Source organism: Elephas maximus, chromosome 5 (genome assembly GCF_024166365.1).
Source record: "Elephas maximus indicus isolate mEleMax1 chromosome 5, mEleMax1 primary haplotype, whole genome shotgun sequence".
Classification (NCBI taxonomy): domain Eukaryota; kingdom Metazoa; phylum Chordata; class Mammalia; order Proboscidea; family Elephantidae; genus Elephas; species Elephas maximus.
In genome coordinates, this window is record NC_064823.1 from 75,093,888 (window position 1) to 75,107,429 (window position 13,542).

General features: G+C 41.9%; 1 protein-coding gene across 2 annotated transcripts in view; it reads left to right on the plus strand.

The window, feature by feature from the left end:
- Nucleotides 1-12,170: 12,170 nt before the first annotated feature.
- Nucleotides 12,171-13,542, plus strand: part of RASGEF1B (RasGEF domain family member 1B) — a 43,454-nt gene continuing 42,082 nt past the window's right edge. For both annotated transcript variants that reach the window (XM_049885912.1, XM_049885913.1), the window contains exon 1: nt 12,171-12,312. The gene's annotated coding sequence lies outside the window, so the exon portion shown is untranslated. The remainder of the gene's footprint in view (nt 12,313-13,542) is intronic.

The window sequence follows — 13,542 nt, forward strand, 5'->3', positions numbered from 1 at the left end:
GATCTGTTATGAGTAATGAATAAACATGTATCTATAGAATGCACTTAGCGTTCTCTAAATGTTAATCACCTACAACTTCTACCACAACCTTTCCTTAAGTTTTATTTCAATGGCCACAGATAACTCCTGACTATACAAAGCTTCTGATGTTCAAAGTGATGGCCAGGGCTAGATTCTTCAATCATGTCTGTTAACTTTTGGCTTGGCGTCGTGACCATGGCATTGGATCCCTAAAACCTTCAACAGGGGAACTAAATAAGTTTTCAAAAAAAATGTGCTTGTTAGCAATATATAGTCAGATACTCATTACAATTCATTTATTAAGGCTTTGCTAGGTGTTATAATATCACTTAAAAAAAAAAAAGAAAGCAGTTCCCATTGATTCAGACTCATGGTAACTCCAGGTGTGTCAGACTAGAACTGTGCTTCACAGGATTTTTTTTTTTAAAACAATTTATTTTATTCTTGCTGTTGTTGAGAATATGCACAGCAAAACATAGATCAATTCAAGTTTTACACGTACAATTCAGTGATATTGATCATATTCTTTGCGTTGTACATTCATTCTTGCCCTCCCTTTTCTGAGTTGATTTCCCTCATTAACATAAACTCACTACCCCTTAATGTTCTTAGCTAATCTTTCAAGCTGCTGTTGTCAATTTGATCCCATACATACCCACTAAACCTCACTGCCATCGAGTCGATTCCAACTCATACATATAGATCCCATACTCATACATATAGATCCCATACATATAGATATTAGAAGAGTGTAATGCTCAATGCAGATATTCATTCCTAGTTAAAGTATTGTTTGGTTTTAAGAAGACTTCAGGGGATATTTTTGGTTTAACATTTAAAGATTATCTTATGGCAATAGTTTCAGGGGGTTATCTAGCCCCTATGGCTCCAGAAATCCTAGATTCCATGGGAATTTGAAATTTTATTCTACATTTTCACCCTTGTGCTCAGGATTCTTATATAGAATCTTTGATCAAAATGTTCAGTGATGGTAGCCAGGTACCATCCTAGGGTTTTCAATGACGATTTTGTGGGAGTAGATCACCAGGCCGTGATTTCCCATGCTTTTTCGAGTGCCTGGCCCATAGAAGGTTCTAAGCAAGCATCTGGGGTATTAGGGTGACCAGCCGTCTCATTTTGCTAGGAACTGAGATGTTGTCTGAGACATAGGCCTTTTAGGTCTAAAACTAACTGGGATAGTTTCTGGCAAATGAGGGTGGAATGTGTATCTGTTGGATGAAAAATTATTCCCTGAAACAGATGTTCCATCAGCTAAGTTAATCTCAAGCCTATACCGTGCTACCATTAGTTATAGGCACTGTCTCTAATACAAACCAGTTGCCATGGAGTCAGTTGGACTTGTGATGACCCCATTTGTGTCAGAGTAGAACTGTGCTCCATAGGGTTTTCAGTGTCTGCTTTTTTAAGAAGTAGATTACCAGACCTTTCTTCTGAGGTGCCTCTGGGTGGAGTCTAACCTCCAGCCTTTCTGTCAGCAGCCAGTGTGTTAACCCTTTGCATCACTCAGAGACTCCGTGTCTCTAACATAGGCCCAGAGATTGAGGGAATAGTGAAAGTGGTCCTCCTGGGAATCTTTCAAGGATCATAACAATCATCATAATATTACAGAAATTGGGCTTTGAAGAAAAGATAAGCCAGTGATTACCAAACTCAGTGGAGTTTGAGTCAAGTCTATAACTTCTAGGTCTCCTCAAGTCTCCCAGGTGCTGAGCTATTCAGATAGAATCAGTCTAAAAGCCAACAGTTAAAAACCACCTTAATTTAATGGTCTGACTGAGACTAGAGGAATCCCGTCGGTCATGGTCCCCAAACCTTCTGTTGGCCCAGGACAGGAACCATTCCCAAAGACAACTCATCAGACATGGAAGGGACTGGACATTGGGTAGGAGAGAGATGCTGATGAAGAGTGAGCTACTTGTATGAGGTGGACAATTGAGACTGTTGGCATCTCCTGTCTGGAGGGGAGGTAGGACGGTAGAGAGGGTTAGAAACTGGCAAAATTGTCACGAAAGGAGAGACTGGAAGGGCTGACTCATTAGGGGGAGAGTAAGTGGGAGTATGGAGTAAGGTGTATATAAGCTTATATGTAACAGACTGACTTGATTTGTAAACGTTCACTTAAAGCTCAATAAAAATTATTTTAAAAAAAAACGCATTAATATGAGGTAGCATTTGACAGCTAGAAGACACCTCTTGTCATGGATTGAATTGTGTCCCCTAAAAATACGTATATCAGTTTGGCTAGGCCATGATTCCCAGTATTGTGTAATTGTCCACCATTTTGTCATCTGATGTGATTTTCCTATGTGTTGTAAATCCTACCTCTATGATGTTAATGAACCAGGACTCAATCTATAAGATTAGATTGTGTTTTAAGTCAATCTTCTTTGAGATATAGAACAGAGAAGTGAGCAGAGAGTCACGGGGACTTTATACCACCAAGAAAGCAGCACCGAGAGCAGAGCACGTCATTTGGACCCCAGGTTCCTGAGCAGAGAAGCTCCTAGTCCAGGGGAAATTGATGGCAGGGACCTTCCTCCAGAGCCTACAGAGAAAGAAAGATTTCCCCTGGAGCTAATGCCCTGAATCTGGACTTGTAGCCTGAGACTGTGAAACTATAAACTTCTGTTTGTTGAAACCATCCATTTGTGTTACTTTTGTTATAGCAGCACTGGATAACTAAAACACCTCTGAAATCATGTAGTCCAGTTTCTTCATTTTACAGCTGAGGAAACTAAGCATCTGAGATGTTAACTTCTCAAATGAAGAAGCAAGTTTTACAGCATCCTCTTTATTTGTTGCTGCACTGACTGGAGTCCCTTTGAAATATTGGCCAACTGTGCTTGCCCTACTGGTGAGAAAATGAGTCCCTTCCATTGTTCACTCTCCACTGGCTGTCCTGTTTTGCATTTCCTCCCTCCTATTGTGTGCTCTGGAACAGGTTCTACTAGCATTTTTACATATGACTTACTTTAATATACTGGTTATTTCTCCCTAAAAGAACTCCTGTTTAACAGGTTTAAACACTCCCTCTCCCTTAAAGTGTTGACTGATTACTTTGAGATTTGGTGTGAACATTTTTCACCATTATGTAAATTGCAGATTAAAAAAAAATGCAAAACAGAAGAACTTCTATGAAAGGTTTGAAACGTTATAGACACCATACTTGTCAGATGAGATGTTCTTCAAGTTTATGTCAATTGTGATATACCTTAAAGAGTTGGTTCTGGCTGTATATATGTGTTTTTCTCACCAGATGAAAAAACACAGATGAACGTTCACATTTATTCTTATTGTGTTGTGTGTTTTGAATAGAAAAATAACAATATGTTCTGTCATTAGCCTTAATCCAAGAGCAGAGATGGGACTAACCAAAATTGCATCTATTAAGAGATGTTTTCAAAACAGGATGTCCTAGTTCAACTATTTTGAACAAAAATACAGCTTGCTGTCAGTATTTTGGAAGTCAGAAAGTTCGGGTTCATGATTGCCTTTCATAACAGCTGGTGTTTGACTTTCTAAGCTTAGGAAGGCAGGGCATTTAAAAAAAGTTAGTTGTGAGTTCTTAAAAAAGAAAGAAAGAAAGAAACCAAAACTTAAGAGAAATGTTTTATTTATCAGGGGAACTTTATCCAGGCTGAGACATTTTATTTTATCCTTTGCTGTGGATTTCCTGCTGTGAGAGGTGTTAAATGTACACCTCTGTGAATAAGTGTCTATTCTATCTTAGACCTATTTCCTTATATACTCTTTCTTAGGAGAGAATCTCCTTAAAATGATTGAGCAGCAGTCTAAGCCAGAACATTCCTTCCCCTCCCCTCCCCTCCCCTCCCCTCCCCTCCCCTCCCCTCCCCTCCCCTCCCCTCCCCTCCCCTCCCCTCCCCTCCCCTCCCCTCCCCTTCTCTTCCAACCATTCCCACTCTTCCCAAACTCCACCTCTATGAGCAACAGCTGTGTTCTTCCACCCCAACTCCTTCTGCAAACATCTCCAAACATGCACCTAGAGTCTTGCCACAGACCTGAAGGAAATGGGCCAGTCCAGTGATGCGGGAGACATCTCAATATTCGATCTCCATTTCCCCTTAGTTCTTGGCCACTCAATTGCATTGATAATTGTAGATTCTAAAATTATTTTTGATCAAAATAATTTCTTGAATATACTTTAAGAAACCTGACTAATGGTCTAGTCCATGGTGATTTTAATGACCAAGTAACCAAAGAATTTACTAATTTAATACCTTGGATATTAAATAAGATAATAAATGGTATTAGCAACATTCTGAGAATTCTAATAAAAGGCATTAGTATTCCTGCAGACGCAATGGCTAAGCAATTGGCCGCTAGCTGAAAGGTCAGCAGTTCAAACCTACCTGTAGCTCCATGGGAAAAAAGAACTAGCAATCTGCTCCTATGAAGATTTACAACCTAGGATCCCTTATGGGGCAATTCTACTCTGTCATATAGGGTCACAACAACAACATGAGTCAGTATCAACTTGATGCCAGACAATAACACAAGCCATTAACAACATCTAGAGAATTCTCTATCATTTTATCAAGAGTTATTTAATGGAGACTATGTATTATTTATATTTGAAAACAAATTATCCTTCTATAATACCAAAGTAATCCATTTGCCATCAAGGTGACTCTAACTCATGGCAACCTCTTGTGTGTCAGAGTAGAACTGTGCTCCATAGGGTTTTCAGTGGCTGATTTTTCAGAATTAAATCACTAGGACTTTCTTCCAAGGTGCCCCTGGGTAGACTCAAACCTCAAAATCTTTTGGTTAGTAGCTGAGTGTGATAACTGTTTGCACCACCCAGGGACTCCAATGTCACTGTAGCTCCATGGATTTCACTCCTGTGAGAATAATTAGGAAGTAAAATCATGTATATTCAGTACCAGGCATTTCACCAGCACTCTTTGACTGGTGTAACTTTGCTGTTATTTTGCTTCTGGGACTCAATTTCCTCAATTCAGAAAATGCCTTGATGATGATGTGGGGGTAAGGAAAGATATAAAAAGATGATTATTGATATTTGTCCCAGCTATAAAATTTTTATTATATCATTCACTTTTTCCCTTCTCCATTTCCATTCAATGTTCTAAGACATAGGTTGGTAATTAGTCAAAATTGAGGATAACAAACTCTTCTGATTGTTAGCATGATTGACAATGGAGGATTCCCTAGCAAAATAACCAGACTTAACATTAAATGCTATAAGAATTCAAAATAGAAAAACCTTTGATTAATTCATTATAAGATTGACTCATTCAGAAGAAACCAGACAAAACTACTAGAGAAATTAGAAATAGATAATATATTTTATATTTCCTATTCACTCAAAGGAAACCCTGGTGGTGTAGAGGTAAAGAGCTATGGCTGCTAGCCAAAAGGACAGCAGTTAAAGTCTACCAGGTGCTCCTTGGATACTCTATGGGGCAATTCTACTCTGTCCTATAGGGTCACTATGAGTTGGAATCGACTCGACAGCAATGGGCTTGGGTTTTTTTTTTTTGGTATTCACTGTAAAGAAGTTATAAGATGAAGGATATTTATCCAAATAAAATCATGTTAAACATAATTGAATTTCTACTCAAAACAGTGATAACATCTGATCAAATGATGCATGTTTAAGGTCATTAAATAATCCCTTGTCAGTGCAGAAAAATCAGATTACTGGGTTACTATGCGTTATATGGCAGGAGAAAGATGTGGCAGTCTGCTCCCATAAAGATTACAGCCTTGGAAACCCTACAGGGCAGTTCTATTCTACTCTGCCATTGACTCGATGGCAATGGACACACACATATGTGCATTAAATTATCATTGATGAGACTGTCTTTGACCTTGTGATCAGGCCAAATATTATTATTTCTCAACATCAGTATCCCTAATGAAGATATTTCAAATCATTACTTTGTAAGAATAAAAAATTGGTAAATGAGTGAAATAATATTCTTATGAAAGGAAAAATAATAAATTTGCCTTTCAAGAGTTCCTGTCTAAATGAAAATATAGCAACTTTTTTCTGTATAATACTTTTTTTTTCCCTTAGGGAATTTTGAAAACCTACTATATCTGTTGTGGAATTTCCCATGCAGTTGTTCCATTCTTTTGTACAATTTTAGCTGTCTGGGAGATAAGTGACAATGATTAAGAATTACATGGAAAAGTGGAAGAGACTTCCTGAAGTTATCTTTTCTTGTTAGTTCTCTCCTATTTAGCAGTATCTTCTTAGCAAGTTTAAATGGGTGGCTATCTATAACGTGTTTAGGGATTCCGGAAAGGGAAAATATATGACTTCTGTAATGATCTTTGTCAGAGCTGAATGACTCTCACAGACTCAAAGTTCTCTCTAAAAGAGATAATGGGTAAGAAAGAACATTGTAAACTATAATGAACGTTGGGAATTATTATTGAGATGACCATTCTGAGGCTGACCCAGTCGTTTATTTCATTACAGAAATTCCTTCTAAGTGGCACACTTCATTTTATAGTCATGAAGAGATTGATCGCATCGGACAGGGACTCATGATCTTGAATACCCAGATCTTCTTGTCCTGCCTTGGTCGTGTTTCCCATCATGTTTCAGAGAAATGTGTTACAGAGGTCATGCCAAACACACGCATATTCTTTATTGCTATGAAATCCCAACGCAGCCCCCTAGTAAGGCAGGTCTGACCAGGGACAGAATTTCTTTTATGTAGGCTAGAAGCAGGAAGAGGACGTGGAACCAAAGCCTGCCAATTAGCCTCCTTCTCCCTTGTTCTAGGCCCTCAGGTGATGAGGAAAGGGAAGTCAAGGAAAAGTACACAGAAAAGCAAGGGAAAGATAAGGGATTTTCTCTAAGGTCTGGAGATGGGTGGCCTGGTCTGATTTGCCTGTCCAAGACATTGGCCCAGTAACTTGTCTTACTATTGTAGCCATGTGGGAGAGAGTATCTCAAGAAATAGAACCTGGGTATAGAAAGACCGAACCTGAGTCCTGTGGTTCCCAATATCTTCATCTTGACTTCTTGTTGTGTTGTTGGGTGTTGTTTGAGTCGATTCCAACTCAGCGATCCTATGTAACAGAGTAGAACTGTGCTTTAGGGCTTTCTAGGCTATAATCTTTACAGAAGCAGATCGCCAGGTCTATCTCCCTTGGAGCCACTGAGTGGGTTCAAATTGCCAACCTTTTGGTTAGCAGCCAAGCACTTAACCATTGTACCACCAAAACTCCTACATCTTGACTTAGTCATACAAAAAAACCCAAATGTGTTGCCATTGATTCAATTCTGACTCATGGTCACTCCATGTGTTACAGAGTAGAACTGCTTCATAGGATTCTCCTGGCTGTAATCTTTACGGAAGCAGATCAGATTGCCAGGCCTTTCTTGTGTGGTGCCACTGGGTGAGTTCAGACTGCCAACCTTTAGGTTAAGAGCAAAGCTTTTGCACCACCCGGGGGCCTCTGACTTACTCATACCGCTACAGCATTTCCTTCTCCTTGGTGAAAGTATGAAGGTGGTGGTGGGGGAGAGGGGTCAGAGAGGGGAATAGCTACATTCTTTTATCTTTAAAGCTGTTCTCTGAAAAATAGCAATTACTTTTTTTCTTTAACATAAAATAAGTAGCTTGGTATCTATACGGTGATCTCGGCGTTACAGTTTTGTTTTTTTCTTATCTGTTCAAATTACACTAGAGTAAAAAAAAAAAAATGAGTTTGTGTATTCCAGAGAAGCTGTGACTAATTCAGAGCTATTCTAGGACAAGTTAACCAGCTACAAAGTCATATTAACATACCCTGCTTAGAAACTGTCAAATGATTTTCTCAAAATTGCATCTGATCATTCTTCATGTTTTTATTTTATAAAAGGCTCCTAATCTTTTGTCAACACACAAGAGAGGCAATGTGCATCCTATTTATCAAAAGCATGTTTGTCTTCCTTGGGTTTGAAAGTGTGAAGGACTAGGCTGTGGTCTTAATTGACTGTTGATAAATAGTATGACCTACGCTTTTGTTTTCTTCCATTTATAAACTGGGGATAAGAATTCTTGGGCTTTTCATCTCCATATTCCAGAGGGACACTGAGAAAATAAATGAAAGAGAAAATGTGGAAGTATTTATGAGAGTTACTTGGCCATTTCACTAGGCCTTTTGAGGTACAAGGAAAGGAAATTCAATGGTGAAAAAGGCTCTCCATTCCACTCTTGACAGCTTTAAAGTTCTTCTTACACTGAAGCTGTGATCCAGTCCCTAAATCTTTCCCTCTTAGGTCCTATCTCCTGTGTTATGGCACCACATTCTTCTTTCACATGACAATTCTTTAAATATTTGAAGACAGCTATGCTTCGTGAGATTTTTATTTAAAGTTCAAGTGTTTTAAGAAAGCCATAAACTATAAATCATAACATTAAACTCATGTCTACGAGACGAATAATAAAGATTGCTTTGCAATGAAGCAACTGGTCTCTAGTTTAATTTAAATACATATATTTATTAGCTTTAACAGCAATACCTTAAACATGTAAAATTAATTAAATTAATGGTGGAGGCTCTTTACAAACATTATTTCATAAATCTTACAGTAAGGAATTAAATCCATTTTACAGAGTGAGAGGACAAGTGCATTGGAATCAGAGGCATATGGATTTAACCCATGGCTCCCCCACCTGTGTGGTCTTGGCAAGTTATTTACCTTCCTGAGCCTTATTCCTTTGTCTCTGAAATGGAGATAATAGTACCTATCTCTTAGGGACTGGTGAGGATTAAAGCTAATGTAAGGAAAGGACTTAACACAAATACACTGAAACACTGTACTGTGGATAAAAGGGATGAACAATGTCAACATATATCAACATGGAGAGATGATTAAAAGCATAAACTGGAAGGAAAGTGGTGAGAAACAGAACGAGATGGATTGCACAATAACGTTCAGATAAATACACTCGTGTAGTATACCCATAAAACAATACCATCATTGTTCATGGAAGGTAGCTCCACAGACTCACACAAACAGTATGAGAGAATAAGTGTCTTTGGGATGGTGAAAACTGGGATTTTAGATGGGAAATGAAAAGGTCTAAAAGACAGAAGGTTGAACACGGATTGGTCATAGTGATTGCTCTAATTTTATACACCTGAGACCCAAGAGAAACCAAAAAGAAAAAACAACAAAACTTAGCACAGAGTCTGACACATAGCAGAGACTCAATACAGGTGGCTATTTTTATTGCTGGGGTGAGGTGCTACTAAAAACAAACCAAGCCAAACCCAGTGCCGTTGAGTCGATTGTGATTCATAGTGACCCTATAGGACAGGGTAGAACTGCCCCACAGAGTTCCCAAGGAGCTCCTGGCAGATTCAAACTGCTGACCCTTTGGTTAGTAGCCATAGCACTTAACCACTATGCCACCAGGGTTTCCAAGGCACTACGAAGCAGGACTTTACTTGTATCAATTTGACTGGTATCAATGAGTTTACCAGTAGGTACATGTACAGGCGTTGTGTCAGTGTAGTCAAAAGACCAGGAAGAAACTATGAGAAACAGAGAAGGGAAAGAATACATGGTCATGATAGAAAATAATTGATATATAATAATAACGGCTATCATTTTTTGAGGGCTTACTATGTTGCAGGCATCATTCAGGAAACCTATATTTATTGAGTGTCTATTATGTGTCAGATACTGTCTAGATATTGGGAATACAGCAGGAAAGGAACACAAAAACAACAAACCCTACTCTTGTGGAGCTTATAGTCTACTGAGGGGCGACAGGCAATAGTAAGTTAAATGAACAGTATGTTCGATGCTGACAAGTCCTACGAAAAACAACAACAACAACAAAATAGGAAAAGGTGATGCAGACTGGTAGTGATGGCAGTAAATAGGGAGGTCGGGGAAGGCTCCTGGCAGGGTGATGTCCCAGATCCTTTACATATATCATTGCTTTTTTTCTTCTCAACATCCATAAAGAAGCTACTTTTATTAAACATGATTGCTGTTTTTCAGATGAGCAAACTGGAGCCCAGGGTCGTTTAGTGCTTAAGGTTTGATAACAAAAAAACACAAGTGGGTGACTTTAAAGAACAGAAATATATTTTCTCACAGTTCTGGAAAGAAGTTAAGTCCAAATCAGGGTCTTGGCCATGTCAGTTCTTTCTGTGGGCCTCTCTCCTAGTTTCTGGTGTTTGCTGCTGATCCTTGGCATTCTTTTCGTGTATAGAGGTCCTCACCTGGTGTCTGTGTCTACTTTGCTCTTTCCATAAGACACCACTTAGTAATTAGATTTAGGACCCAGCCTATTCTATGACTTTATTAACATAGCAAAAGAAATCCTGTATTCCCAAACAGGGTCATATTTACAGATCTAAGGGTTAGGGCCTCCACTTTTCATTTTGGAGGACACAATTCAATCCATAACAGTAGCTGTCTAAGTGGTAGAGAAAGGATTAAGGTTTGCGCTGCCTGTCTCTGGAGCTGTCTTATTACCTCTCATATAGAGAGCTGGAACTGGCCATGAGAATGTGGAGCAGGAGTGTAGTTTGGAAAAAGATAGAATCAATATTGTGATGGTATCTAGTTTATATTTTGAGAAACTAATATAAACATCTTTTGTTTAGAGAAAAAAAAAAACTTTCAGAAAGTTAAACTGGGTAAAATCTGGGCGAGTGGGTGTACCCAGAAGATACAAAAGCTATACCAGACTTTTCCATTAAAAAATCCTAATTCAGTTCAACCTTTCAATTTATTGCTACAGAACCAAGAACCTTGAGTGTAACTGACAAGCCAAAGTTATACAGCTTTTTTGTTACAGAACCAGGATGGAAAAATGAGCTTAAAAAAAAAAAAAACAGCCACCCCAACCACAACAGCTGGGTTGGGCAGTCCAAGCCTCTGTGCTTTACTCTGCATGGCTGGCTCCCTCCAAGCTCTTTTGGTTACACGGTTTCTCTTTTAACCCGCAGAGAAGCCACGGTTAAGCCCAAGTCCCAGATAGGAGTGAATTACTGAGTCAGGGGAGCATGATAAAGAGAAGTGAGAGGAAACACAAAAAAAGAAACTGAGGGGAGGCATCTGCTAAGAAAAGATGAGCTTCAATAGACTGTTTCCAACCCGAGAAGGAGTAAGGGTGGGATCATGGGGCAGAGACTAAAAGGGGTCCTCCCCCTCAATATTCTAATTATAGTCCTATAGGACAGGTATGAATAGCATTGTTTTTATATATGAGGAAATGGAGGCTCGGAAATACTACTTTGCTTACTCAAGGTCACACGGCTGGCAGGAGAGTCTCCCCTTATTTGTTGTTATTTTTTCCATCATTTCTTCCCTCAAGCCTCCTTTTGTTTGTACAAGGTGAAGTACTGAGGGTTTTTTTTTTTAAAAAAAAACCTGTTTCTAAAATAGTTATCAAGTATCCAATGATCCAGTGACTAAGTGGTCGCCATGACAACACAGCCTTTCCTGAGAACTAGCCACCTGCTTTGCCTCCAGAGTCGAATTTCACAGCACAGCTAGGCACCCTTCCTTTGTGGAACTTATCACAGTCGTAATTTCACATTTGCTTGTGTGATTATTTGCTTAACATCTGTCCCCCAACTAAACTGTAAGCTTCATAACGGCAAGGACCAACCTGCTTTTACTCACGGGTGTGTCCCCCAGAGCCTACTACAATGCCTGACACTCGGACACTCCATAAATATTTGCCGAGTAAATGTTTTGTGGTTCCTCTCAACTCTCCTCTGAAAGTTCCATGGACAGTAAACTTTAAGTCATAATTATGCTAATAGTGTATAACGAGTTGGGCCGGTATTTACAGGTAGTACACAGGTAAGTGAATACACACACACACGACTGCACAAGCACCCCTGGGCAGGCACTCTCAGGGGGAAACGCACGCCTTCAGAGCGAGCCAACCCAGGTCTGGTAAACACGGCTGCTGGGCTCGCGCGCCTACGCAGCGTGGGAGGCACGGGGGCGAGCGCGCGGCGGGAGTCCCCTGCTCACCCGACTCCGGGCCGGTGGGCGGAGAGCGGCGTCCTGATTGGCCCTCAGGGGCCGGCGCGGGGCGGGGCTGGCGGCGGGAGGCGGGCACTCGCACCGAGGGGGTGTGCGCGGGGGCTAGAGCCTTAGTTTCAGTATAAACAAGGGACCGGACTGGTTAGGTGGATTATTTTTTATTTTTTTCCTTCTTCCCGCCCGCTTTCGCTCGCAGTCCTTTGGCCGCATTCGTGGACGCGCGGCAAACAGCCGGGAGGCCGAGGACCCGGGTCGATCTGCTGGTAGGTTGCTCCCTGGCTGGGCTCTTCTCCCGGGAGCGGCCGGAGCTCGGCGGCCGGAACGCGGGACTGTGATGAGCGCGGGCGGCTGGAGAAGCGCGGTCCCGGGCGCCTCGCCTCCGCTGCGCTGCGCTGCGCGGGGAAGGAGCGGGGCTATCAGAGTGCGCCCCGGCTGCCGGGTGCGCCCCGAAGCGGCGGTAGAGCCCGGGGCGAGCGAGCGCTGGGGCAGAGCGCCCTTCAACAGCCCAGGATCGGGGGAGCCGGACTGCCGCCGGCGCCTGGGGCTGCCGCTGGGCTCTCCCGGCCCCAACAGGTGCGTCGCCGAGCCCGGACCGGACAGGAACAGGCTTGGCCTCTCGCTCCCAGATCTTGCTGCCAGACCGCTGTTTGGCGATTTTGGTGCCGTTTTTTGAGGATTCGTCTGAGTTCCAGCCGCGCTCCTTTTTTCATCGCCCGTTCCCTGCTGCGCACTGCTAGGTTGTTGCCTTCTACTTCTTGGCTAGGTTGTGTGTGTGGGGGTTTTGGGGAGCTCTTTATTTTTTGTGTCGGCGCCAATAATGTAAGATCTGACTCTTAGGAAGGGCCAGGGGTACAGAAGTCATGGACTCGCCACTGACGAGGTAATGTTTATTCATCCCTCTCGTTCACCTGGCGAACTCAGAAAACACCGAGTTGCCATGCTTTTGCCTGAGCTCCGGTGAGCCGCCTCAAGTCACCTGGCCGGGCGGTTATAATGTGAACTGGGAGTACCTGAAAACCCCGCGAGCAGCCAGTGTGAGGCAGGCTGCTCTTTCTAGGTGAGCGGTGGGAGCGAATCCAGTGCTGTTTCAAAGAAAAGGGGCGAAACGGGCACTAGTGTGTGCACGCCGGGGTGTGTGTGTGTGCGTGTGTATTTACCACTTGAGTATTGCCTCCCACCTTGTCCCATCCGTACTGGATCAGTTCGGGCGACAGCAACGCAGCTAACTGCTCTGACAGTGCGGAGAGTGACCCAAGTGTGGTAAATACCACGATGAGATGGTCTGGGGAGCAACTTAACTCTTCCAAATGTAGATGTGACTGTCTTCGCAGATGAATTCGGTGGATGCAGTGTGTTAGAGGAATATGCGCACAAGGTTTGTTGTATGTGTGTGTCTGGGTCGTACGCGTCTCCAAGGAGCTCTCCGTCAGCAGCACCGTGTGGCGATCGTCAGGAACTGCTAGTGTGCGTAGAGCTATATTTAGCTCTGGATG